At 45.9% G+C, this 21,150-nt stretch overlaps 1 protein-coding gene across 2 annotated transcripts in view; it reads right to left on the bottom strand.

The window, feature by feature from the left end:
- The window catches only part of LOC138453366 (elongin-A-like), a 1,511,245-nt gene that overhangs the window by 96,900 nt on the left and 1,393,195 nt on the right, over positions 1–21,150 (bottom strand). The gene's annotated exons all lie outside the window — the stretch shown is intronic.

Below are 21,150 nucleotides of genomic sequence, written 5' to 3'. Positions count from 1 at the left end.
GCCAGTCCTCCGCGGTCCATTGCCTGCGAGGTTCTGCGATCCATGGCGCTTCTAAAATTAAAACACACAAATGCGTAATCAGAATTTGGATTTCTAACTTTAAAAGTACACACACGCCCTGTTGCACGTAAAAGACATTTGCCTAGTTTAAAAAATATATATATATGTTTGTGTTTACTTGTAGATCAAGAATAAAACTAATAATCATCACAAACACACACACACACTTGAGCGCACACTCACATATGGACACATGTCGCAACTAAAATCCAACATCTCTAATTTAAATGTGTCAAGGTTAATTTACACATGTTTGTTCATAATTAAAAGCAACTGTGCGGCTACTTTATGTTTTTTTATCAGATCATCATCTGTGCTGCGTAAAAGCATGGCTAATACATATTTCTGTAAAATCATTGAAAAATGATCTGCCCAGGATCACACATTGGTTAAAAGGTGTTGCTGGGATTTGAGAGCGGGTCTGTGACTTAAGCACACTGTTCGCTCAGTAGTCGTTGATAGGATAATGTGTCAATTGGTTTTTAAGAAAACGTATCGTGCCTCCTCATAAATCCAGTGCTTAGAAGCTGAACAAACTACATGAAGCACAAAACGGAAAAAAATAAACCCATCTGGTTCACTGCGGCCGACTTTCTACTTCAGTTGCTAAATATATCCAGCTGCCCATTTTAGAATGTTTGAATAAGGAGCCCGGCTACACTTCCTTTAATGTAACCCAAGTGTCGTTGTGAGCCGATTGCCCTTCGCGCTTCAGACTTCACCACACAAAAGAACCAAAGATAAAGGGGCTCTGTATTTTCAGAGTAAAACAAAAACAAACAAAAAACAGAAGATCTTTCGCAAGTCACTGACAGGTCTGATGCTCCAGGCCTCGCAATTTCTTTTTTTTTTTAATACCAAATACCATTTTAAGAGGCTGACCGGCCCCCGTAGGGGGCGCTAGAGGGACAGCCTACATAGCGGGCTGTCCCTTCTGGCCACCCCCTTCCGGGGGTTGGTCTAGCCTCTACTCTTCCTCCTTCTAGGCAGAGGAGGCGTCCCCAGGGACCTGGCTTCCGGTCGGGTTTCACTAGTGATGCATTTAAGGGCGGGAGCTGCGCGGGCAGTCAGTCTTAGCCCAGCAGCTCCCGCCGTCTCGTGTCTCGCTGGGAGGTCGCATTTTGTGGACCACCATTGTGTCTGGATGCACACCCGTGCCTCCGTGCCATGTGACCTTGGGTGAGATGGCCAGGCATTTTGGGGCCACAATGGCTTTACATTTAAGTGCTGTTTACCCGTGCGGGACCGGGAATGAGAGTCCACGAATGTGAGGCTCTTTAACAAGGCCGTTCTGGGTGCTTTTGGCGGTGGGGGCTTGCTGCAATGGACAGGGGTTGCGTGTTCATGGTTGTTGGCGCACATTGTCTTTCCGATTGCGCCGAGTTCATCGTGGCGTAATGTTTTTAAAGCATGATGCAAAAGTTTGCAAAGAGTAGGTGCGTTGTGTGATGGGGCCTCCGTGCCGCTTTGAGCATTGCATTGGCTGTAATATCTTACCATCTAAGTATCGTATCTCGTTGTCACTTCTCATTTCGGGGTTTCTGAGCCACGTGTTGCGGGCATGCGAGAAGCCCATTGGTTCATAACGATGTTCGGCCGTTGCGCTCACTTTGTTAGGCTTGGTAAACTGCCCACGGCGCATTCCAGTTGGGATCACGTTTTATTATTTGGCAGATTAACTTTATGGTTTCACATTTCAATCCGGTCACGAATTTTGTGGTTACTGGTTTGGGACTGAGTCGCTGTATAGTTTCGCTCTTTCTTTGCCAAGCCATATATGTATTATGGGACATATGTTGGCAGATGTTATCATTGTTTCTTGGCCGCTGCGCCACTTGTACTGGTATGTTCAAGGAGCGTTGCCGAGAAGGACAGGGGCTCCTGGAGGGTAGATAAGTTTAGCTGGGTCAATTTATATGAGCTGCAATTTCGCATCAGGCATGTGGCAAACGTGTTTAGGAACAGGGCCAGTACAGCCATCAGCGGTTCGGGTGTAAGTTCCGGGTCGGGGAATAATGGAGACCCAAGTTAAGTTGTAATGGAATGTCTGGAGTCTTGAATCAAATAACCAGCTTTGTGTGGCCGCCGCGCATGTTGTAATGATTGCATGGCAACAGTTGGACATAACGTGATGATAAGCATATGTTTCAAACTGTTTATGGAAGGATGCCCATCGTTGGTGGCCGCCGTGCCAATTGTGATAATTGCTGTGCGTACGTGTGCCGTTTGTGTTTCGGTCAAAATGTTTTGGTACGAATTTGTGTTCAACTTTAAGTCACGTGGTTGTATTGTGCATATCTTATAGTGTGTCATGGAAAACCGGTTGTATATTTGAGCCGGCCAAGTGGCACAGCGAGTCGAGCGCTCGCTTTCACATCCGTGCAGAGCCTGCAAACGCATGTTCGAATCCCGGCGGGGCCAAACTCAGCCTTTCGATAATAGGCACCACACACCGTGGGTGGAAATAAGCCGCACTCAGATACCTGAGGGTTCATAGCGCTATATAAATGCCAAATTATAATACTTGTGGTCGTTTCATAAGGAACGCAGGGCTAACATGTATCAGCTGGTGTCGGGCCGTGGTGTAATTTGCTATTGGGATTGGCGCCGCCTTTGGGCAAGCGCCACGTGTCAAGGAACATTGTTGTTTGTTTTTTCCAGACATTTGGGATTATTGTGGCGAAAACGTGTCTCGTGGAAAATATCTCCATAGCCAGGGGTGAGTTCTTTTGTCTCGCTTCTCTGCAGGCCAGGGTTCGAGATAGTATTGATATTTCGTGGGTTAGGCAGTGGTGCAATTTTGTACGTTTCGGCTCCGCGGGCCCGCCGGTGGGCCTCCGAGCCACGGGCCATGATATACCGGTGGTAGTTTTATTTTTCCACAATGATCATGGGGGTAATGTTTTCTTACTTGTGCCGAACATGCAAAACACGGTCCTGCAGGGGTGGGGTGCGCCGGCAGCAGGATTGGTTTGTGTGGCTTTCGTGGGTTGGCGCAGGGGTTTAGGCGACCATAGTAACAGCACCAAGGTTGTGGGTGCACCCTGTCCCACTGGTCATCTATTGCCACTTGGTCATACCAATCCGGGGAGGAAAACCGGTGGTCCAGTTGTTTTTATTCCCTTTAATTATAAATTTATAAAGGTTTTGTTTAGGGCAGCAGCTGCCGCGACGTGTTTGCCTAGTACAGCCGGTGTTAGCAGAGCCACCAGTGGCTCACGTGGTAAGGGATTGCTCTTGGAATGTTGGAGACCTGAGTTCTAATCCAATGTCCGAATCTCCTGGGCATGTTTTCATCACAATTTTAATGAATAATTTGTTTCGGCAACCGCTGCCGGTACGCGTTTTCTTAGCTCAGACTTTGTTAGCACAAGTTCTCCTTACAAGCTTATTTCAGGCCTGTAGAAAGCCAGTAGCGGCTTGTGCCACAAAGTTGGCAACGCCGGTCGTATAGCAAGCACAGCGAGTAGGACGCATGCCAATGCAGGTTTGAAAAGTCGCAATATCCCACTACACATTCCTATGTTCAACGCTCGTCTCTGGCAGCCCAAGCCGGTCTCGGTGGAGTAAGTGTTGTGACTTGTCCTCGCAATCTTTCCCTTCCAGTGCATAAGTACTTCTGCCCTGCTGTTCCGCGTCTTCCTTATTGGTTGCATTAGTTCGAGTTGCCCAAATAGGTAGCTTAGTGTGGTGGCGACTTAAAGCGAGGGGACATACAGGCATTCCCTTCGCCCGCATAAAAGCAGCTGGAAGGGCCCCTTCCTCTAGTTCGGATGGGTGGGTGGATCACATGGTGATCGTCAAATAATCGATTTTGCTTGGTAAAAGTGTGGAGTTTGGCAGGCGATGTTTAATTTATAATTTACAGAATGCGGCCGTTACGGTGCTACACGTGTATATTATAATAAATTTCCCACTCCGTATATGGAAGGGGAATGCTTTCCACTGGGAGGAATATGTTTTTTACCGGTAAGTATCCCATTATCACCTGTTTTTCAGGTATGCTGCATCAGTCCGTGTGGTGGATAGGGACTAGACAGTAAGGGGTGTACTGAAATGGAGTGTTTCAAGCCCCGCATGTGATGTCCTTTTGACGTACGACAAGTGGCCGAAAGAATAATGCCCCGGGGCCATGTGTTGTCACTTCAATGTACTTTAGCGGGACGACGGGCCACACGTTTGGGTTCTGGTAGGTAAGGAACAAAAATTGGAAGTATGCCATTGACAAGACATGGCATTTTTACATCCCAAGCACGTAGGGCTGGGGTCCGAAGTGTGGCTTTCCGGGGGCAACGTACTACAGTTATGCAGGCAATGTCCGATATTTCAGCGTAATTTCCTTGTATGGTCAGGATTACGCTGTATTGCTAACTATGTCCCCCCCACCCCCCAGACAAGGTAATGTCCTCCTTTCGGGCGGGCATAAGTTTACCCTGTTGCCGCTGTGGTTCCCCAGTCTCCTTGTAATGCTTCATCGATCGGTGTGGCTTTAACTGGTATTACTGTAGGGTGGCTACTTAAAGGATGCCGCATGGGCACGGGTGTGGCACGTTGGCTTACCTTTCCTTCCTTTGTTTTTACTTGCTGCCAGAGCCTCGGCTTTCAAAAGAGATGGAAGTGGATTTTGGAATGTAAAGTTGGACGGATGGTACCAGGCTGCCACCATACAGCATAAGTTTATGGTGAAGATTAGGAACCTTTTGTGTATAAAACTGTTTCATGGGTTAAAGGCTGAAATACAATTTTTGGAACTAAAAACTGCCACCCTTGTTTGTAAGGTGGAAGGTAGGGGTGCGAGGTTGCCTCGCTGGTATCTCCGGTCAAATAGCACAGCGAGTAGAGGGCTCACTTTCACATCTGTGCTGCACCCGCTGATGCAGGTTCGGATCCTGGCAGGACCAAACTCAGCCTTTTCATCCTTCTGAGGTCATAAAAATGGGCACCACACACTGGTCAATGAGGGTTTGTAGCACTATATAAATGCAAAATATTAATTTATTTTGGGGGCTTGCAGCCACAGTTTTTAATGGTGCTGCACAGAGTTTCAGGACCACTTGGTGCAGCACCGAGGTTCACAACCTTGTCCGGCAGTTGCTGTCGATTTGTTTTGTATATGGTCATGAGGCGATGGTTCTGTTAGGTTGAAAGGGTCCAGGCAGCAGCTCTGTTGCCTAGGAAACCATTTTAGGTGCAGCGTCCCCTTAAGGGTCTTTGTAAATTCAATGGGTTTTCGATTTCACTTTGGCTGGCCGCCGAGCTGCCAGTTGTTATGTCTGAGCAATGTCGTTAAGGCAGGCTGGTCGCCTTACTTGTCAGCTGGTGGGAATAAACAAAGATGGTGTTAGGGGTTCATAAAGGGAGTTGCATACCGTAGTTGACACACTTCTTGCCGAACAAATTAATGATTTGAAAAGTGTTTTGGTCACTGCAGACCAGTGGTAAATCCTACACGGCTTTGAATCATATAGCCCGGGGCGCTGGCATGCTTTATCTACTGACAGGGACCCAGTAGTCACAACATGCCAGGTGGTCAGTAGGTTAATGTGCAATGCTGGTTAGCTGCAGATGTTTGCATGCTTCCTGCACCACAGTGCGCAGCATCTTTTGGGAGGTGTGATGTCCCTCGGGCGCTGGCGGTGCCGCAAGTGGCCAATATGGCCGTAGCTTCAGATGCATTCAGCTAACTTTTTCTGCCTAATTGGAGCACAGGTCGGACCCATGCAGTGCAGTCCTTAGCGAGGGTGTTTTATACAAATCGGGGGGATTTTTCAACAGTGTTAGGGTAGGTGAGACACAGCATTTAATATAGGTTGGTTGTGACGGGTGACTCATGTAGGAAGGGGGGGTGTATTAACTGCATGTGATTATGTATTATCATAGGGAACAGAGACAATTGAGGATGTCAAGGAACACCTTGGTCTAGCCCCAGGAGTATGGGCAGGAACGTGGCAGAATGAGACCGACAGGTTGGTAAGTTGTGGAACACTCCCACAAGGTACATGCCGCGGTAAGACTTGATGGTGGCATACGTTCCCTGATAATGGGACATTCTAGTTTATGTGCAGGTTAGGGTCTGGCCATTAACACGGCGCTCGGGGACCTTGAAAGGTTCGGTGAGCTGTGGAACTTGGTAAGCCTGTGGGACTCCCACAAAATACATGGCTATGGTAAGACTTTGATGGGGCATTCATGCACTGATATTAAATACAATGATAAGTAAAGTGTGGTGAAGTACAACCTGAATGTCCTGCCAGCAACACAGCACTATGACCACGTAAGGTGGGCAAGCTGGTGACACTGCCACAAGGTACATGCAAACAGTAACACCGGAGGATGGTGCAGGCGCACCTATCGTGCCAGCACGGATCTCCAGAGGCAACTGAATGAAATCAGGTTAAAGGGTGGGCCCAGTATGGCTCTAGTCAGAGCGCCCCCCCCCTAGTATGGGGGGTTCATAACAAAGTGATCTTTGGACTCAGAAGTGGAGCATGGGCACTTCTGCGGCCCACACTGATCTCAAGTGTCACGTAGGGGGAATGTTGGTACAACTTTAGGATACAGCAGTCTCGGGACTGGTTGACATGGAAGTTGGGATGAATTAGATGAAAGGTTTAAGGTATGAGTAAAGGTGGTAGGGCAGAGTTAGAACAAAAAGGAGCAAAGGTATGGGGGCATTGTGGGCAGCGAAAGCCACTCCCAAAGCGTGGCGGAGTATCGGGGCGGTCCTAGCCAATGAGGGACGTTCACGCTGCAGCTTCGGCGGCAGCGGCTCAGGATTGGCCGGGCTCGAGCCAAATCCTTCGACGGGCACTGACTTCCCTTGGGGCTCTAGGCCAGCAACCTCCTTATCAGTGCCCGTAAGTGTCCTACTGGTAGTAACCGGTGCTCTCCTGGTAGTAACCAGAAGCGTGTCAGCTTGTGCCAGTGGCCTATATGGGACAGTGTCCTACTGGTAGTGACCAGTGTTCTCCTGGGAGTAACCAGAAGCGGTGTCAGCTTGTGCCAGTGGCAAAACATGGTGACACGGTTCACCCTTACCTGACTGTATGTAATATGTGGCTGGAACCGTCCCAAGTTTATTGTTTGCTCCAAATAAACCTGTGACCTTCTATATTCCAAAAAACCTTATAAAAGTTGTCTGTGGTTATTTCATCATGTGTGTGTGTTATACTGGCTACAGGAGGTGGGGGTGTCCAATGGGGATCTCCCCGCTAAGTGGTTGGTGATTTTCACAATGTGCAAAAATAGTTAAACAGAAGGAAAACTGTTCCATTTCATTAACCCACGGACTCCAAGCTGCTCTTTCTTTGAAGCAGCCTGCGTTCTGTCAATAAACCTTAAACAGCGCTGCAGCCCCTTGCAAGCACTTGTCAGTAGATCCCATCAGTTTAAACAAACCTCGCGAGCTGAGCACTCAAAATGGGGGGGCAGGCCGGCCAGGCTGAACAATGTTTAATGCGTGTTTGCAGCGGAAGTGTGTTCAACCGCATTACATTCCATGCAAAACGCCCTAGGAGCTAAACAGAGGGAGATCTTTATGTTGTGTCCTTGTCATTCATTCTGGCTCAGCACAACTCTTTGAGCAGCCTGGTTTCTGTCAGCAAACCTTAAAAAACATTCCTTTTAAAAGTCTTCAACTCCCTAGCTAGAAGGGCTATTTAAATCTCTGCATGATCTCGCTGCAGCCCCATCACAAACACAGGCTTTTGCTACAAAAACTAAAATTCCACTTTAACAGTCACATTCACATCAAAAAGTTAAACTGATAGAAACCGCTCTTTATAGCACGTGCCGTTTGAGACACCCTCTGGAAGGGACGGATACTGTCACGTTCAGATAAACACTACATTCCACATACATGGTGCACATTGAGAGTTGTAATGCGATATTTCTTATCTATGTCCCCACATCGCAACCACACAACTGTGTAACCCTGAACTATACAAAGCAGTCACTCGACATTTTAGAACTACGATTCACATTGTAATCAATTTAAAATATGTCTTACCTTTAAAGAAGTTTGTAAATCTGCGATGGAGGCTTTTTGTCTGTGGGGTTTGAAGAATTCGCCTCGCTAGTCTGCCGTCCGGCCTTCAGTCAACTCGGGTCGCTGTCCCTGGCCTTCCAGATGCACAATCCCGGGTGAAACTCCTGAAACATTGGTCATCTACACAGAGCATCATGGGGCTTTTAAGGACATTGATAGCTCCCAGGTAGGATCAGCACTGTGCTTTAAGATGGGCCGTCAAAGCAACCCGGCTTGTTTGAGTTGATGCCGGACGCGCTTTTCACAAACAAAATGCAACACGGGTGGTTCTTGACAAAAAACAAACATCCCACCCTCTTGTTTCGTTTGTGTCTTTACAAATATCGGCGACACCATTTCCGACGTTTTATTTAAATAATTGCGATTGTACATAAATAAAACATCCGCTCAAACAAATCCGTGCGCGCAAGGATTTATGCCCCAATATGTTTTCACACAAAGTACATTCCCCCGCCCCTCTCCGCATTCCAGCTGTTTTTGCGCACCCCATCTCGGGCCGTCCTGACAGACCAGTTCGATGCCATGCCGCATAGATAGACACGTTCATGGCATGCGGCTAAGAAACATAACCGAAGTGTGTGTTGAGGGGCAAGGAGGGGGGTGGGGGCATGAATTTCACAGTCGCTGTCTCTGCTGTTGAAAGAGACTCGCTGCCTGAATATTCGGCGCGAGATTTGAACTCTCTCAGCTCTAGGCGGTGCTTGTGAAAGGTAACTATCTTGAGGAAATTTCTGGGTTTGCATTTCCTGGACAAATCCACGGCCTCTCCGACTCAGTAAACAGAGAGCCGACACTGTGGGAATTTGCTCTGGATCTTGCATGAGCACAAAATGGAGTTAGGAGTTTTTACGCAAGATCAAACAAACGCCTGAGTGTTTTTTTTAGACCCTGTTGAACTTCTGGAATGCCATGACGTCACCTATATTAAATATAGAATTTATATCCAGTTCATATAACGTCGATATAAATCTTGTATGAAAATGATATAAAAAGTTTTGATATGAAATATTTTTTGGGCCGAACTTTATATAACAATGATTTTTTTTATAAAATATGCATTTTTATATTAAATATACATTTGATATGATTTAATATTACGTTTCATATTAAAATGTTTCAATGATTTTATATAAATGTTTTATATTAAAATATCAATTTATATATTCATTTATATTAGATCTATATCAAAATTATAGGTGTAAATATTGATCGCACCCGCGAACAGGGCAGGGCGACTCGCCAACGTCATAACCGTGTGACTTCGCATGACCCTAGATTCATAGGCCCCATCTTCAAAGCTCACTTCACTGGCAGATGAGCAGCCAGGGACTGCTCCAGAAATGTATATCCATCGATAGTCGTTTAATATAACTTTAATATCCACTATGTAAAATTGATAGAAATGTATATAAAAATGATATGACATATTGAGGCGCTTATCAAAAATACTGGGGTTATCAAATTGATATAAAATTCTTTCAAACATTTGGGGGGCTTATCAAACAATACCATTTTGATACAAAGTTGATAAAAAATGTATATGAAACTGGTATTAAAAGGGACAGGGCTAACTGTCAAAATTAAAGCGTGATGAGTTGTAGCCCATATACTACTACTCCCCTTCGAGAATAGACGGTTGCCCTGTGTCTAGGCCTCTTTTTTTTAAGCTCAAGTCATGTATCCTCTTGCCTACGACCATATCAGATCTCTCTAATGTTTTGCCGCCGATGAGTTGTGGGGGGGGGGGGGGGGTGCGCGGTGGCCTTCTAAGTGGAGATTTAAAACAAATACTATGGTTTGGGATTGTGGAGAGGGAAACAGGTCAGGTTAATGTTGTCAAGGGTTATTTAAAGTGAGAGCCGAGACAATTGAGTAGATGAAATTGTTGAGGGAGTTAACCAGATCGGGGATTCTTCAATTATTGTCTGGATTTTTAGTGAATAGGATGCAGAAACATATTGAAGCGTATTTAATGAAATCGCAAATGCATGGATTGTGGAAAACAGAGCAACCCTGAAACCCCCCATCACGGTTGCAGAGAGTAAAGTAGCAATCTCGAAATTGGCCTATGGGAATGCTCCAGGCGGGATGGCCTAGTTGCTGAATAGTATAAAATCTTTGTGACATGCTGTCCCAGTACTGCTTGAGGTATTTGAGGCGGTCCTGGAGATAGGGAGCCTCCAATTACCTCTTTGAGAAGCAGCCATAATAGTCTTGGCCCAAACAAGGCAAAGATTGGGCACAAAGTGTTTCACTTTGGTAGATAATATATTCATAGTCTGAAAAAAAGAAAAGAAAACACGTTCTTTCCTTATTGAATTCGTATTTGCTCTGTATAACCATTTAGCAATATATTAACAGGTATTGTAAAATGCCTCTTGTTAACATCTCTACAAGTAGCCCTCACAATAATGATGATTTTTAGGACACTGATGGAATTCCCAGATGGATTACGTATTTGTATGCATTGTTAAATGGTTATTCTTGGCAACTAGGAGGACAATAAGATTTGTTTATTTTTCCGATTTGTAAAAAAAAAAAAATTAACATTTAAAAACGGGGTTACATAAGTTATAGTCAAGATATAGTAAGCCAAAAATGCAACGTTAGATTCCTGGATAAAGGAGCACTTTTTCTATAACTTATTCAAGGATTCCCTCCATGACTGTAGCATCTGCATATGTGGTTATATCTACGTGACTGTTCGACATGTGAAAGCATTGTGCTCGACTAGGGAAAGCCAAAATTACCAATGCTTTCCTTTTTGGGTACCAGATTCAGAATTACCAACTACTGCAAAAAACCTCAATCAGCAGTGATATTGGTATAGTTCGAGCAGAAAAGCTGTGCAAAATATATACATAGGTTATTATAGAAAGAAATAAAACTTACAAGCAAATTCGTAAATTGTAGGAACCAAGGACATCAACATGGAGATTTGTCGTCATTTTTTATTTGTGAAGACATCAGAAAAATATGGCATGCTGCAGTTTTAAACATTCACACAATGTCATTTGAAATGTCAACTGCGGAGAGATGAATGTATGTATGCAGTCTGAAATGCAGCGATTTCGAAACTCCCATTGTACTCCGTTCTTAAGTTCCGAAATGAACTCCTCCTGTGACCTTTATCACCAACCTACCTCCCCTTCACATTCAAGTGGGGACACTCCCAAGAGGTTCAGAAGGTAACAGAAGGATTGCGCTCTGGCAAGGGTGAAGAAGCCTTGGATTTTTAAAAATGTTTATTAATGAAATGATGCAGGTAATCCTACCTCAAGAACAGGCCCTGCCTTTCAGCAGACTCTATGCCAAAAGCATAGTGTACATCTATGCCCTACTGAATCAGTACACTGATCTGCAGCACCTGCTCTCCAGTGCCACAATGCAGGTTCAGAGGACACAGGTGCTCCCTTGATGACTGCACTGACTGACAGTCAAGCCACTTCAGCGCAGAACCAGCATCTCTGTTCCGAAACCAAACCACATAACTTTGATAGTTACTATCCTGGTGGCAGTTCCAATCCTTAAATATAAGCCATACCTGAGTTTAAGGTATGAATGCAAGTATTTCTCACATTGGTATCATACTATAGTCAGCCCTGAGAGCCCAGCTATCAAAGCCTGTAAACTCGCTGGGCAAGGCCCAATCCAACACGGACGAAACGCTGAGAGCTCCGGTCTGGCCGATACCATTGCGGGGCCAACCCTCGCCAGCAGCAGACCCTTCAGGCCCCGCGACCTTAGAGATAAGTAATACTTTGTTTTGACTAGGAACGGAGCATGTCCCTTTACTAACAGCATGCCTGCAGCGCTGGGATAAGGCACGGAAGGGCATCGGGTCACAGAAGCGCCCCAGAGCACTAGACCACAAGGGGAAGCCCAGCTAACACTGCGGAGAACAGAAATAACCACTGCATGCAGCGAAATCGAACGTAGTTGGGAACGTGCATGTGGCTTTCAGAAAGATCCCGCACCATGCGGCAGAACGCATATTAACTGTTTCTGCTCCTGACAAACGAGGCTTGCCCCACTCCCTCCAGGAGACAGCAGGAGGCAGGGACAGATCACAGGACACCACGGACAACAGCCAAAGCTAAGTGCTGATTTGTTTTCTTTCTTTTGGGGACATTGTGTACAGGGGTGTTGCTAGGTCTAAAGACCCGGGGCTATGCTGATGTCAGAACTGTTGTGACCGGGGCTAGCTATCCTTTTGGCTGTAGCTCCTGAGATTCTATCCTGGGCTACAACCAAAAGACCAGGAGCTATAGCCCCCCCCCCTCCAGCCAGCAACACCTTTGATTGTGTACAAGTACAGACTACGTTAAGCTAGCTGGTGAGTCAGAGCAGCACCATACTGTTGGGTGGTTTAATGTTTATGGGCTTTAGCTGGGGAGCCAACGCTGTCAATCGATATTCACTGTAACACAGTGATAAGGTCCCCCATTGGTTGCCTCACGTTGGGGCTCATGTGTAGGTGCTGGTTCCTGAATCAGTGTCTTGGGACCAAGCGCCTATTGTTCTGTTATGCTCAGCTGAATGCCTTGGGAAGAGTTCAGTGCAGATCCAACTGAGTGGTAAACCCAAGGGTGGTTTGTGAGTGCGTGTATGAATGTGAAGGAACTACAAGAAGCACCAGCACAGCGCCAGCAAGAGCCAAGGAGCTACTCCCCCTGTCTACCCATAACCTCTAACCCTCTTCCCGGTGTTCCAAAAACCCTCTACTTATCCAATCCGTGGAGCCTAACCCTCTTTCCCCATGGTGGTCGCGGAGGCCTCTGTGTATTGAGTTGAGGCACCAAGACTATCAAGGGGAGGTAGGAGTTTGTGCTCCTTCTGCGCTGGACCAGAATTCGCTAAGGAACGCTACTTACGGGATGGGATACCTTACCAAGGTACGACAGTTGATCTACCTATCACCACTTTGGGATCACAAGCTTGGAAGTGGTGTCAACATGCTCGCCGCTGCAGACCAAATCGCATCACTGCCTCTTAACGCTGCACCGGATCACCTAGGTCTCTGCATCAAACCGGCGAACCATGACTCGAACCATCGGAGCATCGCATTACATGCCGACCTGAGCCCGCGCTACTCAACATGTCAAACCGATCAGACCCTGGTAAGCCCTCCAATCTGCATGACCCAAACGCCACACACCCAGCTCCCGATTCGAACTGACCAAATGCCAGCTCACCAATAGAACCAGCACTCATTGTTGCACCCGGGCCTGGTACAACCCGCACCATAACAGCTCGAATCCTGGGCGAGGCTGTTGAACCCCCCCTTGTCCATCTTTAGTCCCCCAGAGACTGGATAGGTCACTTGGCACCGTTTTCCACTGAACAACATCCTTTTAAATGCATTGTGGCCGCTTAGTGTCCTTTCACCCCCGTTTTATTATCATCTTTCTGCCCATTGCATAGACTGGTGGGTTTTCATTTTTTTTTTTTTTTACAGTTGTTGTACATTGGTGTGTTTTAAAGTATTTATATTTATAGAATGATGATTGGACATTCCTTTTATTTTGGACTGTTTTTACTTCGCTGTTTCGGTGCTACTGAGTCACATTCACACCACTTCTGAGAGTATAGCCCACTTTAACACAAAATGCAAAGGAGGTATATCGCTTAGCTGTGCCTGTTTTACCTTTATGATTGGGATCACTGTTGGCTTGTAGAAGTGTGGGAGCAGAGTAGACTGTTTAGCCACTGCTCATCCTACTCCAGCAGAGCAGACGTCATTTTTTCACAACACAAGTAACAAAGAAGGGTGGTGTACTTATTCAATCACATGCCAGACCCTGGAGTCCAGATGGGAGGGTTAAAGATTAAATAAATCTCTCCTCTGGAAGCACTCTTATACTGAGAGCTAATCAAAATTAAGGTGTAGGGTCAGTTTTCATAAGCATACAACCAATGAAATCAGCCAGCTCAGACATCCCCCATATGGGTGTGGAAATAGGCCAATACAAGCTACTGTACAACAGAACATAATCAGGCCATCAGCTAGATTCAACAGCGTGCCAAATGGAAACCAGGGTGAAGCAGATGGAGCCGTTTCCAAAGCAACCCATGCCATGCTGACCTCTTTAGGACCACCAGTGAGGGAAGGACCTGGCCATCTTGTGAGGGAAAGTTCACTGCTCTGAAATACAGTTACCTACTTGCCCAAAATAAGACATTTATGACCTGGGAACTGTAAGGAATGCATGGTATCAAAAAGTGATGACAGACAAAGTGATCACAGTTCAAGGTTGTTAATTGAACTTCAATGGGTTAGTTGAACGCCTATCTAACCCCAAATCTAAGGATGGGAGCAAGCTACAACCATCAAAGTAAAAATAACAGTCCTAGTGGAGTCTTGTTGAAATAAAAAGGGCCTATACTGATAAACCTATTGCCAGTCCTTACTCCTAAATACAAATAGTGTGGGAACATTATGTATGCAAAAGAAAGTGTTCAAGAAACAATTTGTCAGGACAGGCGAGTGATAAACTCCCATTCCCCACGTTTCAGCACGGGCCAAGGCGTCTCACCTGAGCTTGGAACACACTAGCTTCTTTGAGCACTAGTATGCAGTTCAAAAATCAAATGGGACCTTCTGTGATAAAGTCTCTCATTCTCCACAAGTCTATCGCTCGCAGAATGCGAGGGGTTACCAATACAACACTAAAAATTATGTCTCCTGAAAAGTTCACGGTCATTCGTTTTCAGTTATAACATTCACTTTGGGTCTCCCGCAGCTGTGCTAGACCCTCTTCTTACACAATGTCTCAATGGGACTCCCTCGATCAGGCTCGGACCCATTTTTGACAACTCAAAGGCACAATAGGTCTCCCTCAGCCGGGCGCAAACCCACTTGTGACTTGGCCTCCCTCAGCCGGTCTCAGGACTTGGTAAGGTTCACTTTAAGGAGTAGTTCACTTATATCAAAGACGTTTGATTGTGCAAAGAATTCTTCTCTGACCCTCGCATGACCACTTTCATTTTCTCGTATCGGAATTTGATCTGTAATGTCGCTATTCAAATATCAAAGTTTTTCGCTACTACATTTCTTTGTAAGACACCTGAAAGGATTGCCGTAACACAGATAGTTTCTTTTTAAAAGGTAGGTTTATTACAGGCGGGCCCACCAGACCCAACATGCCCAACAGTCAACCGCTAATAATCCTGTGTTCCAGTTTCACGAGCCCGATAGAACTTTTAACTACCTTGTGAAACTGGAACGCAGATCATAAATAAACAAACACAATTCATTACATATCTCGATCCCCCAGAACAGAAACTAAAACCCAAAAATAGATATAACAAAGTATAACATATACGAAATAACAAGAACAAAATGAAATTAATCTGTGAGGTTTTCACTGAACAAAATCCCTCAACCAACTCTGTTTGTGTGCAAATCTCTTTGAGGCATCACTTGTACTTGAGGCATCACTATTTGTACTACCACCTTTTCTGACACAAACTCATTCGATCCTCCACCAGAGACTCATTGTTACCATCATCCTCCTCACGTGTGATTTGCTCATCACTCACTCCCTGAGCTCCCTCACAATCTCCAGCACTCACTGTCTCAGTTCTTGCCAACCTGCCCTGAGACCACACTTCGCCTCCTTCCAAGATGACGACGCTTCCACGCACAGCAGCAATTCTTTTTGGTCCAATGAATTTACTATCCACACACTTTTGTGAAAACCTGCAGTTCTTCACTAACACCCATTCTCCACCTTTCCACTACCTGCTCTTCACACACTCTCCTGTCAAATTAATCTTTGATTTTCTGCCCGTGTTCTATAAGTCTCATAATAGCGTCTCTATCGACTACAACTGCTCCTGCCAATCCTAGTCAACCGGGACAAAGCTTAGTTCCTGGCTCCCTACCCTTGAGTGACAGGAAGAGAGACACTTTTGTAGTAGAATGAGGAGGAGTCAACTCCACATCATGTGATTTAATACATCTCTCCAGGACTGTCCAGTACGCATCGAAAGCTGAATACCTCCCTTGATATACCTGTTGACCCTCTCAACCAATCCATTTGCCCTGGGATGATAAAGTGCTGTTCTGATGTGTTTAATGCCATACCCCTCTAAGAATGTCCTCATAAACTGGGAAACAAACTGCACACCATTCTCAGACACTAATTCAGGACAACCCTCTCTAAGAAATACCTTTTCTAAGAAAGAACCCAAATCTCTAGCCGTCACTTCCCTAGTTGCTTCCCACTCCACCCATTTGGAATGAAAATCAACAAGATACTTGAACCCGTCACCCAAACCCACCACGGGTCTCAAAATATCCACAGCCAGTTTCTGCCACGGTTGAACTGGCATGGTATTAGGAATGAAACGGTACCTCTCGCACAACCTTATTTTTTATCACTCAGTTGATATGAATTACAATTTCTTTTACAAACTCCTCAGCCATCCTATCCATCCTGGGCAACCAGTAACTATGTCTCAATCTCCTCTTTGAAGCCCCTTCACCCAGATGGCCCTAATGTGCCAGTTCTAACAAAACCATTCTCACCCCTTCTGGCGGAACAATACAGCTGCCCCTTCTCAGTCTGCTTCCCACCATACTCAACTCTTCTCTGACTTCCCACCAGGTCTCAATCTTCTTCTCAAGAACCTCCTTGTCAGGCCACCCATCCACAGTCCACTGCTTAATAAGTTTCAGATCCTGATCTACAAGCTCAGCCTGTTCCCATTCCCCTCGGGCCACACAGACTAGCTCGGCAACAACACTCTTCACAACCTTGAGCTTGTACTGTTTGGTCCCGTTCCACAGGCATTCTTGACAATCTGCCACCAAGTTTTTCTTCCCCGGTAGATAGCTAACATCATAATTGTACAACTGAAGACCAAGACCCCATCTGCTTATCCTTGGAGATCTCACAGCCCATCTGCCACTATCAAACAACTGTACCAAGGGCTTGTGGTCTGACCCCACTATGAACCTTCTTCCCCACAGAAAGCATTTAAAATGATTGACAGCCCAGAGCATGGCCAACGCTTCTTGATCTATAACTGAATCATTCTCCTCAGCTACTTTGAGGGTCCTAGAGGCAAACGCTATAACCCTCAACTTTATTAGTATCATATTGTATTAAAGTGGCTCCTAAACCCAACATGCTGGCGTCAACCACTAGCACAGTTCCGTCATTGGCATCACATTTTCCAATGGAAGGAGCTTGTACAATTCCTTTTTTTATCTTTCTAAATGCTTCCTCACATTGCGTGGACCACAAACTTCACCCCCTTTCTCAATAAAGCCCCTATAAGAGTGGATATGCTAGCAAAATCCTTCAAACTTATGGTAATACTCTGCTAATCCAAGAAATGACCTAACTTGATCCTTATCCGAAGGACATGGGCCCTCTCGATAGCATCCACAAGACTCAATTTAGGTTTGATACCTTGACTCGACACATGACCTAGGTACTCAACACTGTCTACAGACAGTTTACACTCACCCCTCCTTAGTGTTAGTCCAGCCTCCCCCAACCTTGACAGTACAACTCTCAACAACTGATCATGTTCTTCACAAGACTCAATGAATACCAAGATATCATCTTGGAAAATGATCACATTCGGAACACCATCCATCACTGTCTCCATCACTCTGAAAGATCGCTGCCGCCGATGCCAGACCGAACGGCATCCTGCAATATCTAAAATGTCCCTTCAGTGGTGATGAAAGCAGTCAGATGACACTCAGAGTGGAACCTGGTGGTAAACCTGCAACAAGTCAATCACTGAAAAGTTATTTGGCTTGCTCAACGTAGCCAGCTTTTCGCTGATTATGGGCAGGGGATAATGGGCTACCAAAATGTTCTTATTAAGATCCCTCAAGTCCACACATAGTCTCATGTCCCCACTGTATTTCGTAGTTACGACAACTGGTGACAACCACTCCGATCCTTCCACCTTTTCTATGATGCCCTTCTGGAGCAAAGCTTGAATCTCTGCCTTTAATTTGTCTTTAAGGTTCTGTGGGACAGGTCTGACTATGTACTTTTGGGACAGCACTTTTCTTTAACTTGATTTCATGCTCATGGCCTCTCAATCTGCCAAGGTCCTCTGTAAACACATTTGGGAACTCCTTTTCCCAATGGTCCCTCACTTCTGCAATCGTGACCCGGAATTCAGAATTGGCTTGTATTCGTATCCCAACTTCTTCTGCTCGCTCCATCCTAAAAGCGATGATCCTTCTCTGGTAACGGAAATTTCAGCTTCTCAACTCCTCCCCTTAAACTTGATGGTAGCTGGACACTTCCCTAGTACATCTACCCGACGTTGCCCTATAAATAGGGTTCAATGCCAGGTTGCTTCAGATGCTCCATCTTGCCATTTACACATTTTTCTATTGTCTGTCTAGACATTATTGTCCACGGGGAACTGTCCACTTTCATGGTGACTACTCTGCCATTTACCATGAAGACGTCAATAGGCCCTTTCTCTCCATTTGACACATCTCCAATTTCCAGGACATGTTTAACTTGCTCACGTTGAAATTCAACATTTTCTTCCTGCTCAGGACATCTTGTATTTGTCTCAATACTTTCTACTGAAGAATTCTCCCTGCAAACTCTGGCAAAATGCCCCTTCTTTTTGCACTTCAGATAACTGGCATTTCGGGCAGGACAAAACGGATTTTAAGAGACATGTCGAGTACTGCCACACTTAAAACACTAGGCTTTTCCCAGTGTTGAACTTCTTTCCACTTCTGACTGCTGCAACTACATTGATTTGTTTCTCTGGCCTCATCCTTGCCATATACTTGGATGTTTCTTCCATTCCTATCGCCAATTCAACCGCTTGTTCAAGAGATAGGTCCTTCGATAGTAGCTTTTCTTGTACCCTACTGTTTGTGCAGCGTACAAGCTGATCACGAATGAGCGAATCGGTCAAAGTCCACACTCCCACAAATGGCTCAGGGTCCGTAGTACGGCAATAAAGGTTTCAACTGGTTCCTGAAGCTCCTGGCTCCTTGAAAAAAACGTATGTCTCTCGAAGGTGACGTTCTTCCTTGGCTCAAAGTGCAGTTGTAATTTCCCGATTGCTACTGAAAACTGATCTTCGTCCCCTTGTCCTACCTCCATAGGTTCTGACAAGTCATCAAAGACACTACGTCCTTCAATTCCCAAATTGGGCAAAAAAATACAGCCTCCTTCCTGGCTGGAGCATCCTTATCCCCCCCATGGCAATTAAGTGTCAAATAGCTTCTTCCACCTGTCCCACCTGATGATTGGTGTTCCAGGTTCTGACAGAAAAAGTGGGGGAGGAGACATGTTGGCAGCTGCCATTGTTGCTAATGTTTCTTCCTTTTGTTGCACAAAATTATATAAGTACGTTGGACTCTTTGACTGAACTGATGATTGATAAGGTTAGTGCTGCAAAGATGCAACCTAACAGTAATTTCACTTGGTGTCTCCTTTGCTGGGCACTCTCTACTGTATTCACTATCCTTTTTTGTTCAGGGTCCCTTCGCATTAACTTCCTTGATATGTTCTGAGCTTTCCTTTCTCTAATGTGGATGCAATCCTAAGACTGGGCTGAATGCTCTACAAAGACAACAGTTGCTCCTTGTTTATATGCAAAAGTGACTGGTAGTGAAAGTGCACACTACACAGTTTTATACGGTAGGGAGGGAGAGCAACACAAACCATGGGCATGACTGGGCCAGCCCACAGAAAACAGGAAGTTGTCAGGCACTTCCCTCACCAGGCATCCGTTGGCCACTACGACGCGCAGGGGGAGGGCGGAGTGGCTAATTTGTTCGCCGTGAACCGACCAAGACTGGATAAGGGACAGGGATTGAATGCAGTCAGCTGGCCGCTGCGACACCTCGCGGTGAGGTAGAGTGGCCCCTCCTTCATGGATCTTCTCGCCGGCTGCCAGCCGAGACAGACCGAAGGCGATGCCCTGTGCTCTCAGCGGCTCAGATGACAGGAACCGACGTGCGGCAGGCCTGCCTGGACTCCTCGTCGCCAATGAAAGGATCGCTGTAACACAGATAGTTTCTTTTTAAGGTAGGTTTATTGCAGGCGGGCCCACCAGACCCAACATGCCCAACAGTCAATCGCTAATAATCCTGTGTTCCAGTTTCACAAGCCTGATAGAAATTTCAACCAGCTCGTGAAACTGGAACGCAGATCATAAGTAAACAAACACAATTCATTACAACACCTTTCGTCAGAGATCTTCGATTGAGCACTCAAGCAATACCGGACCACTCTGCAAACTTGTATCTTTTGTTTCTCTCATATAATGTTCAACACACTTAGCTTTCTGTATTTATTCACGTCTTTCATCAAATGCTTTAACGCGCTCTCTCTCTGAAGATACATTGTTTCCGTCGTAACCTTCATTTAAACACAGACCGACCTTGTACAGTTCCTCCCGACTCACCGGCTGTGTTGAAGGTTCTGCTTTCGGCTTTGATCTGGGAGCCAAGGACGATACCACGGCAGCTGCTGTTCCTCCCGTTCTCAGACAGTCATGCAGGAGGGCCCCAGGTATCTCAAACACAAAATATAATTCTCTTTTTTCACTTCCTGGCTTTACATGCGCTGCTTTCAAATCCTCAAGAGTAGAAGGATCATTCGTCGAAAAGCTCAAGGTCATCTCCCTCCTTTCTCTCTCTTCTCAACCTGTCTTTCTCCATCGATTCAGCTGTGGCCTGGAAGAAACTGCTCCTTTGTGTGCTCTGCCTCGCTCCTTCGTGTGCTCTCGTGCTCCACCTTTTATCCGTGTGGTGAAGTTCAATGGAGATCAGGTGTGAGTCGTTAACGGTGATTGCCTGACTCTGCCCGACCATGGTAATGGAACATGTCTGGTACATATTTCAGGTACTGGTCTGTTTTCTACCAGAGCGGGCTGTCTGTGTTTCAGTGTTCGTAAAGGGAAGGGGGTGGGAGGAGTTACAGTTCCCAGATATCCTACCTGGTAGGATGGGTCAAAGGGATTATAGGGGTGGGGGTCGGGGGGGATACCACGTCTCGCCAAAAGGTGTCCGACTCCCCGAGGACTGCTCA

Source organism: Ambystoma mexicanum, chromosome 4p, assembly GCF_040938575.1.
Source record: "Ambystoma mexicanum isolate Mex_15411 chromosome 4p, UKY_AmexF1_1, whole genome shotgun sequence".
Taxonomy (NCBI): domain Eukaryota; kingdom Metazoa; phylum Chordata; class Amphibia; order Caudata; family Ambystomatidae; genus Ambystoma; species Ambystoma mexicanum.
The sequence above is the reverse complement of the archived record's forward strand: the minus strand, read 5'-3'. Positions and strand labels throughout refer to the sequence as shown.